Source organism: Falco naumanni, chromosome 16, assembly GCF_017639655.2.
Source record: "Falco naumanni isolate bFalNau1 chromosome 16, bFalNau1.pat, whole genome shotgun sequence".
Taxonomy (NCBI): Eukaryota; Metazoa; Chordata; class Aves; order Falconiformes; family Falconidae; genus Falco; species Falco naumanni.
Genome location: NC_054069.1, coordinates 8,054,929 through 8,072,749, shown reverse-complemented (window position 1 = coordinate 8,072,749; position 17,821 = coordinate 8,054,929). Strand labels below are relative to the sequence as shown.

Sequence of the window (17,821 nt, the reverse complement as noted above, 5' to 3'; positions counted from 1 at the left end):
TAAGGCTCATTTTGTGAGGTTAAGAAGAAGGAGAAAGTAAAAGGTACTGTATCTTTCTTCTTGTTTGCCTTAAGTCTAAAACATCTGAGAAAACACCCTTAAAATTATCTTAAAAGTAACAGTCGCTGAAGTAAAAAAATAATAACAGATTTAGCTTACCCTCTTTAGGGACATAACTTCAGGAAACTAGGCATCCACTCTGTCTCCTCTGGAATAATCAGTTTCTTACCTAATATATATGAAATGACCAAATACATCTACATAATTTGCATCTTTACTTCAGGAACAATTGATCAAAAAATGGAAGCACTGCTACAGATCCGAGAATATTTTCGTTTAAAGCCTTTAAGTCACCATTTATTTCCATCTAGTTAAGCTTAATTTCCTTTTATTGTGTTGTTCAAATGAAAATATACAATGCCATGTCTAATTGTGTTACTATTCACATTAATAACCTGTAACTTTACATAACAATGAGCAAGAAGCATCAAAAAGGCAGAAACAGATGCAATTATTTGTTGCTAGCTAAGTTACTGTACGTGACCCAGGTGCTGTAGTACTATTTGCATGTGTTTCTCACCTTTGTTCATCCAGACACATGGGGATCTCAAGCTATTGCTGACTAATTGATAGTTGTAGTAACTGCTATAGGCTCCTTAGATTAGAAATGCATGCAGACGTGTGTCTTGATTCAAACATTAAGGAACACACACTCTCACTTACTTACATGGGCAGAAAGTCTTCATACTATTAGAGGTGTGTGATGGAGATAGCAGGACATAAAACAGAAGAGAGAGAGACACAGAGAGAGAGAGAGAGACAGAGACAGAGAGATGGCATGCAGCATATATACCCCTACAAATAGTTCTAAAATGCGTTTGCAAATGCAGAAGTCTTCAGAACCATCCAACAGTTCAGCACACCCTTTTTATCTCTTCTCTGCGGGACGTCTCCATCCAGATTACTCGAAAAAAGCGGAAAAGGTGAGAGCTCTGCCATCTTAGCTCTGAATTCATCTGATTTCCTTTTTTTTTTATCCCCCCTCTCGCTTGTATTCCTCATGCCATTGTCCATTCTTATGATGGCAGCCGCCCTTGCTCTTGAATGCAAGTGTCACAGCGGGAGCAAAAAGGGTTCAGGGCTGCATTGTCAAAGCCATGGTTGCCTATTGTTTCTTAGCCTTTCACTGCTCTGCTTTTCCGAGCCTCTTTCCCTATCAGTGGCCCCTGTCAAGGGGAGGAGTAGGGAGAAAATTGCAAGAGTTAGTCGTCCTTTTTATTGCACACTGTTATGATAAACAGCCCAGCAATACATCCCACAAAATTAGGAATTATAACGACGGGATGGGGGAAAAATTCTTTGTAGGTTTGCGTTTGTCGCTGCCCTTATGTCAAAAGCTTGGTTTCTTAGGAAAGACTTTTGTATTGGTGTTTTGCCCAGCAAAAAATAGAGGCAGCTGCAAAATGAACAGTGAGCTATTTAGCCACAAGGTAAAAATTTCCTGTTGCTATTTGGATACTGATGCTTTTCAATTTTAAGGCGGGGTGGGGGGGGGTGGGGGGGAAGCATGACTGAAAGCATTTCTCTAGCTGTCCATTCATTCATCCATCCATCCATCTTTTTATGGTTTAAAGCAATTGAAAATGATTTTTAAAAAGGCCAGAGAGACTGTTTGCACCTTGGTTTTATTTGAAAATATCTCAGGGTAGAATGAGGTTTCTGTTTCAGACGATTGAATCTTGTACTGGGAAATGAAGGGGTAATGACTGTCCTGCTTGTGCCAGAAAGTGCTAGTTCGCCAGGTCATCTAAAAGTAAAATCTTGTCACAATTTCTTCCTTTCATGGGGGAAAAAATATATATACAAGACTTTACTTGACATTTAGGTATGTGTTTGATTGTCTTGTGTGAACAGGCCAGCTTTTCCGGTGTTCAAAACTTTAGGGAGGTTACAAAGTTATGGCCTCAAAAGTTTTTTTTGTTTTACTGTGTTTGAGATTAAATTGTTTAGAAAAGGAAATTATTTCTAAAACATGGCTTCCAAGAAGAGTGCAAAGATATTTACATATTCAAGTTGTAAATAATCTAGTAATTTCACTTTCAATATTTTTTTGTTTTTAAAAAATCTAACAAAGTAAAAGACGAGCAAATGCAATTTGGTTTATGCTTTCAACTGTTTTTGTAAATATGAGTGTTTTTTCAACTCTTAAGTTTATGCTTACTCTCCTAACTGTACAGAATATTTAGCAGTTTGGGGATTTAATTTTCAAAAGTCTAGTATTACATTATTTTGACTGAGCTATTATCTTATCAGAAATTATAAAAAGAAAACACTACAGACTGTTCAAATATGTGCTTCTTGAGTCTGAATATCTAAGTCATTGCAAAAATCTACTGCTATTTTATCATGTCTAATAATAACAGGCAGAATGCTTTCACAGACTTATATACGGCTTAAGTCTTAAAAAAGCTTGCAGAGAAAAACTCCTTAAGCTGCTGAATAGTTAGGGTCCTGTTTAGGTTATGTTTAGGAATATCTAGTTGTCAGAGTCTTCCAAATGATAAATGTTTGTTGTGAATTTACTTTGAAAGATACAGGAAAAGGTATTTCACCTGAATTCACTTCTAACTCTCAGAACGCTGGAATAGAAGTGATTTAATGAACAAATTCTCTTAGTCCCTCCTACAAGACAACTTGCTTTGCCTTTTATTCTTTGCATTAGTCCTTTTTACACATATATATTGTCTAGCATTGTCAAGTTCTAGGTCAATTATGTGTTTGTTTGGAATATCTTTAGAATTGAAACTTTTTGAAGAAATGATGAAAGAACTCCGGCCTTGTTTTAAGTCAAACTCTGAATGCATCTGAGGCCACCCTGGGAGCACAATGTTTAATTTCCATTCAACATCTGCCTTGTATTTACCATTGCAGACCAGTGTCTGTGTGGAAGGAGCACTTATCGTTGATAAAAGTTTGGTATTTCTTTTGTCATAGGTTGTCATTTCTGTTCTCTCAATCTGGACTGTCATTTTGTAAAATCTTTTGTCATTGGAGCTGAATGGAAAACCTGGAATGTGTAAGAGATTAAAGAAATGGGGAAGAGGACTCACATGTGTAGAGCAATTCTGGTCGCTTGACTCTCTGAGACAGATCGTGCCTAATCCTGATTTTCCTTACTCCAGTGTAAATACTGAGCTGTCCCACTGAAACCACAGCTGAATACTGATGCAGCATCAGAATCAGGCCTGGCTCACTTCTTTGCTTTTTGAGACTGTGGCCTTATCTTACAGTGAGAGCTATGCATGCAAAGCTCTCATTTTACACTTCTGATGATAGATGCCCATTGAGTGACTTTATGCTGATTGCAAACATATGGGTTAAATCCTGACTTTCAGTCATTACTCTGGACCCATGCTTGTAGGAGTGATATCAGCCTGACCTTCCAGAATTTGGTAATAAATATTTTAATAACTTCATGTGCTTGCTTTAGGTAGGTCTGGATAGGGAAATATTAATCTCTCCAAAAAAACTGGGGTGGAATTTTGCATGTCTGGACATTCCACAGTGTCAGTCAGAATGTGGTGGTGGTAGCTGCAACACTAGGTCTACCTGAGAGGAAAAAGAAGTTTATTCAGAGCAAAGACAGAAATGGTTGGCCCCACAGATGTGTGTATTTTGCTGCATCAGAGCAAAAAGAGTGATTCAGGGGGATTGACTGGAGAACTGTTACAGCCTTTGGATTAAGAGAGAACTGTTTCAGGTAGCAAAGGGAAAACTTCACTTGGTGTTTAATTTGTAAAATGAATTTTATCTCCTTATTTATCAAGACAACTTATGTTCATGTGGTTTTTAATATTAGAAAATAAAAAGGCTTTTTTTTTCCTGCCACATCCATTCTGTAATCTGAGGTTGAAGTGCTCTGTGTACAGTATCATCTTAAGACCCAGGCACCTACTTAACTTTTCCCTGGGGGATTTCAGTGAAGCACAACCATTATAGTCCGGCTCTACATAGGAATAAATTTCTCTTTCTTTCCCCACCTGCCCCTATAGGAGTAACTTCAGTGGGAATTGCATATAAACAACAAAGGGAAAGGGTCATCTGGATTCTTCTGAAGGTAAGTGTCAGGGCCAGGAGTCTCCATGAAATACCCATGCAAGACACAAGCAGAGGATCTCACCTACTGCCTCTTCTCCAGAGATTCCATCCCACGTTGAGGTTTCAGGCAAGTATCACTTTTTCCCTGGCTGGAGCTTCGCTGGTGAGTCCTTAGAAGTGCTTGCTTCTCACACATATAAATTTTCTCATTACAGTTTTCTAATGAATCAGAAGGCAGGTTCTTGTACCCCCCAGTGTGTTCTTTCACACCCTGCCACTGGCCTGTGTGACATTACACGCTTATGAATATGGCGGGTTTATATAGTCCAAAATGCAAGAACTACCCTTTAGCGAGTCATGTCAGGAAAAGCTGAACCATTGGATTATTGACCTTTTACTAATTCCAAATCCATATCCTGTTACCACCTGAGGTGCACATAGGTAGAGCAGTATCACTTTAAATCACTGATTAGGTAACCCACTGCATTTACTGGTCTTTTATGTTAACAAAACACCAGAACCAAGCCATTGCAATGAATTTTGTATCCAGGTAGGCTTTGCATGCCATGGGCGGCATGTTTCCCAGGGTTTGTCGCTGGTTTCCATATGCTTCTTTATAGAGTTAGGTATTATTCAATAGGAGCAAAGCGATTTCAGCTTGACAGGCAGAAAATAGGATGGTTACATCCCTGTTAAAAGTGAAAACATCTGAAATAAGACATGGAAGAACACATTATCTTCCACTGGGAAAAGCCTGCTTGGAGGGACTCGTTTAGCCATGGGAAGCTGGGAAGGAAGTGTGGAGTGAAAGACTAGCCAGGCAATTATTCTTCTAATAGGTAAGATTATGTTGGTTTTCAGTAAATCAGTGCAAATCTGTGGTTAACTATGTCTGTTGAAAGATTCTGAATACAGAGAGTGTAAGGGGACAGGCCCTTTCCTGATGAAAACTGCTGCAATGTTCAGCATCAATTGGAGATCTGCTTCAACTGCAGGATGTGAGGCAGATTGAAGTTGTGTAAAACTGTCAGGGACTCTGTCCTGCTTGGTCTGATCTTCCCTGAGGCTGAGACAGTTTTATGCTGGCAGCTTTCATTCTTCATTATTCAAAACAGGTGACATACTTTAACAAAAACAGAACTTTGAAAGCCATTAGTATGTTAGCACAACAGAAAACTTGTATGTTTTCTTGTTCAACAATATTGGCAAGAAAGAAAAAAATATTTTTTTCATAATTGTTGATTTCTTTCTAACTCAGGGCAATTGCTGTATTTTGATGTGCCTCATGTGCTCAAACATCAGTCTTAATTCAGATTTCAGAACATCATTTCAACTTTGCAGGGTTTCAGTTTGCCACAAGATGATTTCAGTAGGAAAACTATGTGTGGTGTAACTTCAGTTTTGTTGAGTTTCAGCTTGAAATCTACGCAACTGCTTTCTCCAACATGTGTGTGGGATTTCCACTTTCATTTATTTATGAACCAGTGTAGTCAAGTGTGGAAGTGCTGTGCATTGTGCTGAAAATCGTGGATGTTATTTTATTTCTTTATATTGACTTTGACTATGATGAAGAACTTAACCTGGGTCTGAGTTACAGGTTTGAAGAGGACATACACAGATTATGTTTCCACCTGCCACTTGTTCCTTTGGTTTTCCAACATTTTTTTCCACGCTTTAAGAGGGGACTGAAGTCTAATGGAAGGCACTTGTCACCTTGTAGGTCCTGGTCTACTTTTTCAGTTGCTACAGAATGTGCACTCATTTCTGTAAGTTTGGAGGCCTGTTCAGGCTTTTATCAAAGCAAAAATCAAGCTCTGCCAGTTAATTTTCCTGTCCCTCACAGGTTTTCATTGTATTGTCCAGCTTCATCCTGTATCACTTGGTGAAATGATAAAGGGATGAGATTAAGAAGCTTGATAATACGTTGTGCAGAGAGAACGTATAATTAGCTGAGAGGACACTGAATGTAGGAGTGATCTGGCCCCGGATACCTAAGAAATGTGTCAACATTAGGTTTAAATGCTGAGAGTGCCATAAACCAGTTGCATAAAGTCATGTTCTTCCTACAGAGTTTACCTCAGAATTTGGTTCTGGTTGTATCTCCCTCCAGTCTGCTGATGATACCTACCTTGATATCCATCTCTGGTTCATATTCCTGCCTGTGTATAGAAAATTCTTCCAGTCTTTGCCAAGTCATCACCTTCTCAACATGCAAATCCCTCCTAAACCCTCACTTCTTCAGTATTGACACCTTGAAATGATTTATTCTTCTAATGTATCTGCATATTTGTCAAGGCCGTAGAGAGATTAGCTAGTCTGTGGGCACGTATCTAATGAACTGTGTGGTATTTTCACTGTAACCATGGTGGTTCTTCCCTCATTTGTTTAACTTTCTTGTTTTGCTTGTTTTTTTGTGAAAGAAGCTGATAAACTGCTTGAGTCAGGACATCATATCAAGTGATTTAATTTATTCTTGTTATAAATTTTGAATTCTGTATAAACAATAGGTAAGCTATAGGTACAAGCTGCAGCTCTGAAAAATGCCCAGTTGGCATTAAGATTCTGCAAGACACAGTGGGCAATGGGAATCAAATAGTGGTGGTGATTACCGGTAGAGGATTATGTCTTGCTGAAGGCAACGAAGTCGATGAGGGACTGGATAAAGCCCTGCGTAACTTGATTTGATGTCAGAGCTAACCTGCATTGAGCAGGAGGCTGGACTAGAGACCTCCCAAGGTCCTTTCCAACCTGAATTATCCTATGATTTGGTGGATGTAGGTGGCCTGATGCTGGGGAATTATGAACATCCAAACCCATTAACTCAGGCCAGTGGAAGGAGCAGGAAATGTGGCCTGTTAAAGTTTTTACCCATCAGCACTGAACTTGTATGTAGTGCCACCTTTTCTACTGGCAGCTTGTTATTGCTGTGCGTGATGTTAGGCAAATCCATTAGAAGCAGCCTCATCTCTGGTATAAGAGAGTAATTCAGACTAATACTTACCAACTACTGGGGCATGCTGAGGTGGGATCTGGGTAGAGGGTAACTCCCCAGCTGCACCTGCAGAAGTGAGGCAAAATTGTTGTGGAGGTCTGCCATTCCTTAGGCTCCAGGTTGGTGGAACATGGTAGATGGATGACCAGCTGATGCTGTCATGGGCTCTGTCGTGGGAGGCTGGCTGGGCCAGGGCTGTGGAGATACCATAGACTGAGGCCAAGCCAAGAAGGGGTCAGAACATTGGGTGGAGTAATATACCTGTTCAATCAAATTTCTTTTTTTCTCCTTGGAGAGTATTCTCATATCTAAAGGTCCTGAAATCTGCCTTGTGTGCAAATGCCACACTGCCCCATCTGCCTATCTGAGAAATATGCATTTTCTATTTACATATTTTATATTTTATTGTTTCTTTTTTGGATTTTTTTTTCTTTTTAATTACTGCATGTGTTCCATCTTTGAATTATCAGGCAACATATTAATATCTGGTAGAATAAATAATCTACCAAACACTGAATGTCTGAAAGAATCTCTGTTAAAGATCTTATAGGACAAGTTGCAGGTTTGTGGCTCCTACAGGAAGAAACTTGCTTAGTCTTTCTCTTACATGATCCATATCATTATCCATATCTACTAAATTCCCAATACCTGGAGCTGCAGAAGCTGCCTTCTGCCCACACTTCTCTGGCTGGTGGGACTACTGCTTTTTTCCCACACAATATAGGGGCACAGTCCTCACAGTGCCTACATGTGACAAACCTGTGATGGGGAAGAAGAAGGGATCTCACAACAAGACTGCATCTGTCAGATTGACTTTTTTTTTCGAGCTGCAGCTGGTATAAGTCACACCCCTCAGTCTGTCTTTGATGATAGGCCTATGCTTCTTGAGCAAAGTGTTTGGATCTAGCTTTCTGGGAGAATTCAGCTGTACAAATCTCATGTTTCTGACATAAAGACAGGCTTTAGGAATAAGTCTAGATCATGGAACATTTCTTCATTGTAATAGCTGCCCTTATAGCCTTTTTTTTTTTTTTCCTTTTAAACCTGAAGAAACTGTGCGAAAGGAAATATTATTTGCCAGTTTTTAGCAGTGGATTTGGTATAAGCCTGTGATAAAAACTAAGACCTTAATTTAAAGCAAAATCTGATCAGGAGTTTTTCAGTAATATATTAATCTGTTTAAAGCTATAATAGGTTAGTTAAATCCTGGGGGAGATATATAGATATATATATATATATATATATATATACATCTTCTTGCAAAGAAAGGGAGAAAGGGTTCAGTTTTGATAAAGTTTTAAAAAATGTTGGAATAAAAATAAGTATTTATGTGTCATTTCACTTGATTTAAGATGATTACTTAGGTTTATATACTTTCCAGGATGGACTTAACTATTGTGGGTAAAGTGGGTAAAATACTATAAAAGGAAAAACTGAATGGGGAGAGAGAGATTTGAAGAAATGCCAGCATTACTTCAAAGGCAGTAATTAATCCAGTATATATTTTAATTCAGCGGTTAGTAAAATCATGTTGTAAGTGTTCAGCAGTTAAATATGTATGGAAAGGTAACTCATCACAAGGCATATACCCTCTTCCTTGAGTGCTGATGAATGAGTGTTCTTTAATATTTACATTCCATATATCGACCTGATAGTTTTATTCGTTAACACAATATGTTGTTTCTGAGGACACAGATCACTGTTTTGGAAGCCTCCAACCAGAAGGCTGGTTTAGAAAAATCTAAACCCTGGTAAATGATCTGTTGGGCTGTCTGCTTCTTACTTTTTAGAAAGCTGCATTCCAAAGAGTAAATCAGACAAGGGACTCAGTGACAAACCTTCATTGTTCTGAGGTTTAAAATAAACTTGTTGTGGCTAAAGATGACAGTGTTAGTTTCCCAGAATGCATGTTGTCATTTCAGTGTAGTAGTATGATTTATCAACCAAGCTGGGATTAATTGCAGCAGGGCTGCTTACAATTTGAAACAGACATCAAATGCTAATCTTTCCCTTAATGTACAGATCATATAGGCGCCGGCTATGCACAGAATTGTTCTGTAATCCTACAGGTACTTCTGCACGTGTGTGACTGTGCTTACGTGAATGGTCCGGTTAAAGTCATTGAAACTACATGTGAGTGAACACATGTTTGTGTAACCCACTGGTATGCATCTGATGTGTGCCTCGTTTTACTGGCAGCTTAGTAAGTGCTGCTGACCTGCGTCTTGCCCTTTCACGCACTTAAGCAGGCACACAGAAATACTAGTTTGTCTGGCCTGTTGATCAGCCAGCCTCCCCAGAGACCAGATTTTCTGCCTTGTGAACTGGATCTGGCCCCTGAACTCACCAGCTGGCTGTTCCACTCAGTGGGTATTTGTGATGTATAGAGAACAAACTGCAGATGGGTTAGTTCAGATGCTTAGAGCAGGACCAGCCTGGCTGATGCAGAAGCTAATTATGCCAGGTTAATGTGGCATTATATTTTTTAGGTCCTGAGCTGATCTCTGTCCCTGGAGCAATGCAGAGATATAGAGGGATAATAGGTCTTTCAGACTTAGCTCAGATATGTGACACAATGCTGCTAATGGAGACTTTCTTGAAGCCTCCCAACTCTAGGTCAAGCTAGTGTGTTCTAGACAACACTGTTGTCATCATAATTAGTGGGAGCTCAACAGACATGCCCCAGGCCAGTCTCTGCTGTTCAGAAAAGGGTATAGTTTGCCGGTCAGTGTCTGTTGTGCATCCCTGGAGTGTCCAGATCGCAGAGGAACTGGGTCTGTCTTGGCACTTAGACTTTGATTCCACAGCTCAGGCTGTAAAGAATTGTTGCTGTAACTTCAGAGGTCCTGGGTGCAGTCCAGGTAGCTATGACAAACTAGCAAGCTAAAAAGCCTTAGGCTACATGTTTGTAGGTGAAAGCTTGTGAACTCTATGTATAATTTTGTTTCTGTGACATTACAGGCTGACTGTAAGAAATGAAGAGGTGCCTTTAGATGTCTTCATGGACTAACCCACTATAAAGATGGGCATTGATTATGATGACAACTGGTTTTATTACAAGAGAAATAGAAACAGTAAACCTAATTCTCATCTCTGACTGCTTTGTCTCTCATTGTAACATCATTTCAATTCAGTGGGATTCTCCACTACAGGCTGTAAACCAAGGATGTTAGAGTGGTTGCAAAGGAATGCATGATATTGTGGACAGTGGATCACAGTAACACACAACATCCCCCCCACCCCCTTAAAAGTTGTAGGGAATTTGAAAATAAAGAAAGAATTAAAAAGAGACGGGATAGATGTGCAAACTGGCATTTGCCTTAGTAGGTTTAAAATCTCTGCTCTTTCACCAAGCAGGAGTTTTATAAACACATTCTTCATTGTACTATTACTGAATCTTTCAGTTAAAATGAAGTGCAAAGTTTGCTCCTCAGTTGACATGTCTGTGCTTGCCACATGAACTGTTGAACACAACACAAGATGCTCAGGTTATGAAATTACTGTAAGTTATGAGTCTGTTCTTGATTCAGTGAAGTCCAAAGCTTGGTGTGTTTGTTGGGAACTGATTTTGGCTTTAGTGAATGGTTGACTGACTCTGGCAAGAAGTGCAAACCGAAAGCAGAGAGTGGGAAATTTATGTCAAGATCTCTGTAAAGGTACAAGTTGTTAAGCTGTGATGTCTCAGTAGGATTACATAGTTTGTGTCAAAAATTCAGCAGCATTACACCATAAGAGTGTTGGGCTGGATCCTCACCCAGGATGGCATGGTTGAAAATCATGACTGAACACAGCTGACATTCTGGTTTATGGGATGATTGAGGGGAATGACTCTGCTTCCCGTATGTGTCACTGGTGCCAATAGGACTGTTCTGAATAAAATAACACGAGATTTAACATCTTCTGCATCAGTTGAATCTTGGTCAAATCAAGGCAGTCTTTACTAAAAAAAAAAATATCCCTCTTAAAGAGTCTTATCTGAGAAAGCTTTAACTTCATGGAAGCTGGTTCAACAGCCAACAAGCTGGTAGGAGTCTTTCAGGGAGCTCCAATGGATTTTGAATCAAATTCTTCCTAATATGTGGATTATCCTATATCTACTTATTTAGAGTGGGGTTTTCACCCCTCTAAACAAGAAGCTGCTGGCTGAAATTAGCCACCAAAATGGTACAGTAGACAAAAGTGACCTCCCTGAGATAATCTCATTACTTTAACATGCACTGGACTCTTTGGAATACTTCTCAGTAAAGTGATACTGCATTTTGCATCACTGTTACTTAGTGAGCCTACTTCAGCTGTGCCAGGGAAGTCATTGTCAGGTCACCAGCATTCATTTCCTATTGAGTTTTCCTACAGAGTTGAGCCCATTTTGGTTTAGTCCTCAAGACCATTCATAGGAAGAGATACAGGAATACCTTAGCTTGTTCCCTGAGTTAGTCTGGTCCAGACAGATGGTGGTTAATTCACTTAACTGAAATGGTGAAGGACTTTCTTATTGTTTTATTTAGTTTACGGAATGATCTCAGTGCAGATAATCCTCAGAGCTCAGGGATGGTGCTGATTTGGGCAAAAGCACCTGAGTATCACAAATGTCCCTTCTTCCTCTTTATGTTTTTTTCTAATGCTCTCCTGATCCCCTTTGGCTGAGTAGCTTCCATATTCCTCAGAATTAAGAACTAGCCTTGTTGATCAACTTCCCTGTTTCAGTGGCACTGGAGACAGATGAGAGCAACCGGTTTTAAAAGCCAGAGAAGGAGAAGGAACCCAAAAGCAGAATTTGCTCTTAATCTACTTGCATATTTTTAATTTTTTTTCCTGATAAGCAGGTTAGCTATAACCATAACAGGAAATAATGGATACAACATAAGATTTGCAATACAAATGAGATTCTCATTGTAGTCCTTATTAAAAAAATGAAGATTTTGACAAAAGACCTTAACTAATTGATAATTGTACTACTTTTGCAATCATTTGATAGTTCTGAATTGGATAGAATTGTGCTTGTAATTCCTTGTCCCTATGTTGTCAGTCTTGGTCTAGGAACTTTGTTCTTGTTGCCAAGGCTTGGAATCGAAGCAGCTGAGACCTGGGTGTGGTAGCACTGCAGTGGCTTTTCTGTGACCTCCCTGAAAGCAGCGATTTGAAAAGAGATTTAGGAACCTACTCTGTTCTTAAAAAATGATGTACGCTTCAGCTCAGGCTCAGAAGATGTTGTTAATTTGAGGGGATTCATTCCCGTTGCTTTCAAAGTTTTCACTCTTTGTTGATACTGCGTTTATTAAATTACCACCCAGTCATGCTTGGTACCTTCTACATGTGTAATAATAGAAATAATAAGCCCTGTATATTTATGGAGTGGGTCACAGGGACTGTGTGGTAATTTTGCAGGCCATACTCATTGCTTGCACTGTATTTTGTTCAGGCAGAGATGACAGGCTAAAGCCTTCTCTGTCACCAGATCCTGCATCTCTGCTCAGTCCTCCTCCCCTGTTGCATATTGTACCTGTGCTCACAGGTATACAACCTTCTTTGGTTTTCCATTGTTTGCTTTTGTAGCTGCTACATCCAGGTATCCAGTGTGCTGTGAGTTACTTTTTTGTCCTATATGACCTGATGTCAAGGAAACAGCAGCTTGGGCTTAAAAATTACATTGCTATTGTAGTGGAGAACTCTCTCTGAATTGCTAAATCCCATCTCTTTTCAAAGCTTTTAAATCTGGCTTGGAGCTCCTCCTGATCAGCTGTTCTCCATCCACAGTGTACTGGGCCCGATGTACATAGGCTCAAACCCCTCTTGAACACCGGCTCAAAATGGTGCAACAAACTGCTGCTGGACACAGTGACCACTGCAGAGCATCCCAGAGGGTCACTTTCACTTCATTCCAAGAACGAAAATGTCAGCGGAGATTTTAAGGAAAAAAGGTCACAAAAATTCCCCTGCACAAAGAGTCCAGGAGAAGGGGAAAACCCATATACCACTGGCACCACACACTTCCCATTTTGCTGGTCAGGGCTCCAGTACCTTCAGCTGCAGAAGGTGGAAGGAGCCGAGAAGAACAGTAGTCCCAATACATTCCTCTGCTTAAAAGGCAGAGAGAGAGGTCATTCATTCTGACATGCATCCAGGTTGTCTCTATTTGCACATATTAAGTGGCTGTATTTGCTATGGTTGTTATTTTAGGCTGGTACTGTCTTTATATATACAATGGTAATCTATACATAAATGGAAGGCGTAACAGTATCTGAGGGAATGAGCTGATCCTGATTCCCACCAAGTGATAGCAGTCTAACCATTTGTAGCCCTGACTTCTACCACATGAAGTGCTCTTACCAGCACTCCTGTGTGCTGGTGTGTTAGTGATGGTGGAATTGGGTCCACAATATTATGTCACAAAATAGAAAACACACAACCCTACACCAGCTGTAATAGCATAATAGGATAAGTGCGAGGGAGAAACAGCAGGATATAATAGGTACTCAGCTGCTTCAGAGATGGGGCCTCTATATTTACCTAGATAGAAGGAAGCTGGGAAACTAGGGCAACATAAGAACAGAGTGACAGTGTAAGTGCTTCAGGAGGTGGTTGTGGGTGAATTGAAAATGCAGCAATATGGGATGTTATATAATCAATAATAACAATAATATCTATGCTTACTGCTGTTCATCCTGCAATACTTCACCCAGCTGCTTTACGAAGCTCAGAGGAGTGTTGGGGCCTCTTTGGTGTTAGCTTTCCTAATTCCTTCTCTTCTCCTACTCTATAAAAGCCTCTGTGTGGTATTTTGTCCGTTATTATGCCTAGAGCATAGAGAAGCGTTTGTCTGCCTTTCTCTACCTGAAAGCCCTGTATTTCAGTTGCTTGTGGGGTAGAGAAATGTGTATGAATGACCAAGGCCAGCCATGCTCCATGATATTTGAGAGCAGAACTGATGAGGAAGTGGGAAATCAAATGGAGGAAATCTCAACACTTCCTGCCTTGTCCTCTGGACAGCAGGACTCCACCATTCGCATGCTTTCTCCCGTAGGGTTTTTTACTGCAGATTGCAGAAATCTGTTTTTCTGTATTTGGTTGCTGTGGTATTAACAGGCCTCTGTGTTGAACTGTACACTTTTTCAGGCCAAGACATGACTTTCTAGTGCTTGTTAACATATTTCGGATGTGTTTTCCACTCACTCTTTGATGTACGCTCATCTTTGCTCATGTTTTGCAGCTTATCTAAGTTACCAGTTTTACTTTTAACTTAATTGCTGACTTGGGTTATGATCCTCCTGCTTAAGTGATGAGTCATTTGTACTTGCATAAAAATCTGCATTTTCTTCCACAGAGGCACTTAGGCACAGGTTAAATGAACCCTTTAGATGATTGAGAGAGTAATACCAGGGAAAGCAGTAATGTGTGCTGCTCTGCTGTTTTGTTACTCCTTGATTCAGATTACTTCTATTCAGTTATTCTTACATGTAGGTTCCTGAGTAGCGCCTCCCTCTGCATTTCCTCCCTTTGCTGTATTTCTTGGTTTGAATTGGTTAGAATTCATTCATGCATTTTGGACTGTGGTTTTGCCTACAGTGCTGTGCCATCTAACAATAAAATTCCCATTATAGTTCCAGGAATTGCCAAGGTGGACTGAACCGTTGAATGTATACAGATAGATGCACATAGTCATCTTTAGTAATAAAAGATGAGATATTAAAACATCAAAAATTGAACTTTTAAATACTGTATTCTTTCTCAACTGGTACAAATGGTTTCAGAAGGAAAATTAGTTTTAAAAAAATCCCATAGTATGAACACAATAATTTTTAGAATTTTTAGGGTGTTTCCAAGGAGCATGTAATCTTTCCACAGCTTTGTGAGATTTATTAAGGGAAAAATCAATGTTCATTTTTTTCAGTATATGCTGATAGAATTATTGCGTTGAATTACAGGTGGTCAGACAAGTTACTAAGTGAGGAGCTGAGCTTGCTTCCCTGAGGGATATAATCTGAGTTTGAATCCAAATAAGGAAGGGATATTTGTTCTTAGTGTTATCTTTAAGGACAATAGTTAGGATATCACCTGCCAATTCAGAAAGATAGGTTGAAATGAGTGAGCCATTTTGTGTAAGGATGATGGAAAAATCATCTGCATGCCAAGTCTGCCATGGAGAAAAAGAAGGACGTGTTGAAATATTAGCTAATATGAGTTTGATACTTTCTTGAGTTGTCATTAACTTTGAGTAAAGGATTTGTTAATAATTGGGTTAAACCAAATAATAATTGTCTCACACCAACAATGTAGGTTCTCACCTGGCCTACATTACTGTAACATCAGGGCATGTCCTATTTTGCTAATGTCATAACATTCCAGCGGCAGAATGCAGTGATGGTGCCCTGTCTTACAAAAGGGAAACTGAGGCACAGAAGGGCTAAGTGACATGACCCAAGGTTAAACAGAGCAGAATGGCATTTTAGGGACCCTAACGATGATCCTTCCAAATTTTAGGCTCGCACCTTTCTCATGGCACAGTCCATTATGCTTGCAACATCTGTATTGTTGGCTTGGTTATTGACGGATGATTTAGGTAGGCATGTATTTCTTGTACGCATATGTGTGAGTGTACACATATAAATGCACAGACAGCATTTAGAAGCTGGAATACACTTTAATGGTGAGGGGGTGATTTGGAAGTGGGATTTGTTATTAAACAGCCTCTTTGCATGTTTAATATGTATCTGTTTCTAAAAATCCAGTGTCTCCTTGCTCTCCTCCCATTTTAGGTCTCTAAAAAAAGATGGGTAACAAACATCCATATTCAAACCTGCCTTATGCATGTATCAAGCTTGAAAAGACATTTTACTGCAGCTGTGGGAACCTCAGACTGCCAATGCCGATGTGTCACATGATGGACTTCAATCAGATTTCAGTCTGCAGCGTGTGGAGCGCAGAGCCTGTTTTAACTGCATTTGCGCTGATTTGCTTCATATAGAAGACACCGAGTTATTTAGCATTATTGATTCCTCTTGACTTATTGGGTGCATTAGTTGCCGTTGACCCTGGCATCTTGCTGGAACAGACTGGCGCGTCATGTGATACTGTCTGGCTTTGTCCTTGTTCTGAGTCAGTTTGTGTTTTACTCAGCAGATGTCTTTTGTTCCTGACAAAGATTGCTCATCCGATTGTTCAGGGGTTAGCGGGTGTGCCCTGTCCAGCCTGGGGTCCCAGATCCCAGCCCTTCCTGGGCCAGACTCACTCCCCTGCCCCCAGGCTGTACTGCGGCTGCATCGAACACCAGAAGGAGCCTGGTTTGCTTTTGCTTTTGTCTCCTTCTCCCTGGGGGTCTGGCTGGATTATTTCTGAAGTTGGCTTCTCTCTTCTGTGAAAGTAAGCCAGTGAAAATATGTTTCATTTTTTTGTTAGGGTTTTTGGGGAAGCACCTGGGCTCCACCTTGACTAAATCAGCATACATCCCTCCTTGGTTCTGATTTGGATCAGTAGAGAATCTGGCCCACAATATCTAAAGAGATTGTGGGGTTTTTTTTCATTTGTTGCATGGTAATGCATTGCATCGCCATGCTAGAAGGGATGGGGAAAAAGACTATGACAGGGATTTGGTTGGCATCCTATAGGATTTGGGTGCCTGATCCACTTCTGTATTATTCCATCGTCTGCTAAATTAGGCATTCCTGCTCCTCAAATCAAAACAAATAAATAACTGTAAACCAAAGTGAAAGCCCACTCTGTCATCGTGACTGCAATTCTTCAGGTGCCTTTAAGGCACTGGAGTACCTTGTGGGTGCACTGCTACAGTGAGCATTTTGGGATGTTTGAAAAGGCAGGGATCTGACTGCTGTGCAGTGTCCTGGCATGCCTGAGTTAGGAAAGCGGGCATAGGGTCAGGTGATGGGCAGCAGAAAAGGAGCGAGAACTCATTTCAGCCAACTCACTACCTAAAGATTGGCTAACGAGACTGCAACCTTGGGCAGGAAAAGCTGATAAATTCTTCATTGGCTGCTAATGGCTTTTAGAGTTCCAGATTTTTCCTTGAATTCTAAGATTTCTCTTTGGCTCTAACAGTATATTTTAAAGACTTTCACTGCTAGTGGGGTACATGAAGTCTGAGCCAATCCAGAGATTGGGTTCTTCCCCACTTCAGGTAGTACTGGTAAGGTTTCTGCTCAGTTCCTTCTGTGTGCTGGAAGGCCTTTTCTCTCCAAAAAATGAAGAAAGAAACCAGTAGGTCTGATTTCTGCACCAGCTTACTGCAGCCAGGCTCTGTTTTTCAGCATTGTACTACTTCATTGCAGCTTTATGTGTGGAGCCTGAATCAGGTCCATAAAAGCTGCTCAGAGGCCCGTTATTTTCTATTATTATTCCTTTTTGTTCCATTATTACTTTGTCTCAGGAACTAAATATTTCTAACTTTTTTTTATTTTTTTGGATGTGATTTAACTTACAACCACGCTTTTTCCTACGAAAACCACAATAAACTACTATGTTATCACCTGACCTCACTCACTGCAGCTTTGTTCACACGGCACAGGGATTTTTGGAAAGGAGGGGTTTTTTTTCGTACTATTTTTCTGTCACCAGTGGGAAATGGAGGGGAAAAGGCCAAAATTAAATTATTTTAAAAAATCCATTAAAGGAAAACGGATTCTGGTGGTAAACTCACCTTTTCGTCAGTACTGTATGTGATCGCCCTCTTCTGGTAGCCTGTGGAACTGGCTGTGGAGGAAAGTTGCAGACCAGGACAAA

At 40.1% G+C, this 17,821-nt stretch overlaps 1 long non-coding RNA gene across 1 annotated transcript in view; it reads left to right on the top strand.

Moving 5' to 3' along the window:
• The window catches only part of LOC121098307, a 54,947-nt gene extending 37,375 nt beyond the window's left edge, over positions 1-17,572 (top strand). The window contains exon 4 of the long non-coding RNA XR_005831237.1: positions 4,056-17,572. This is a non-coding gene — a long non-coding RNA (uncharacterized LOC121098307). The remainder of the gene's footprint in view (positions 1-4,055) is intronic.
• Positions 17,573-17,821: the final 249 nt, after the last annotated feature.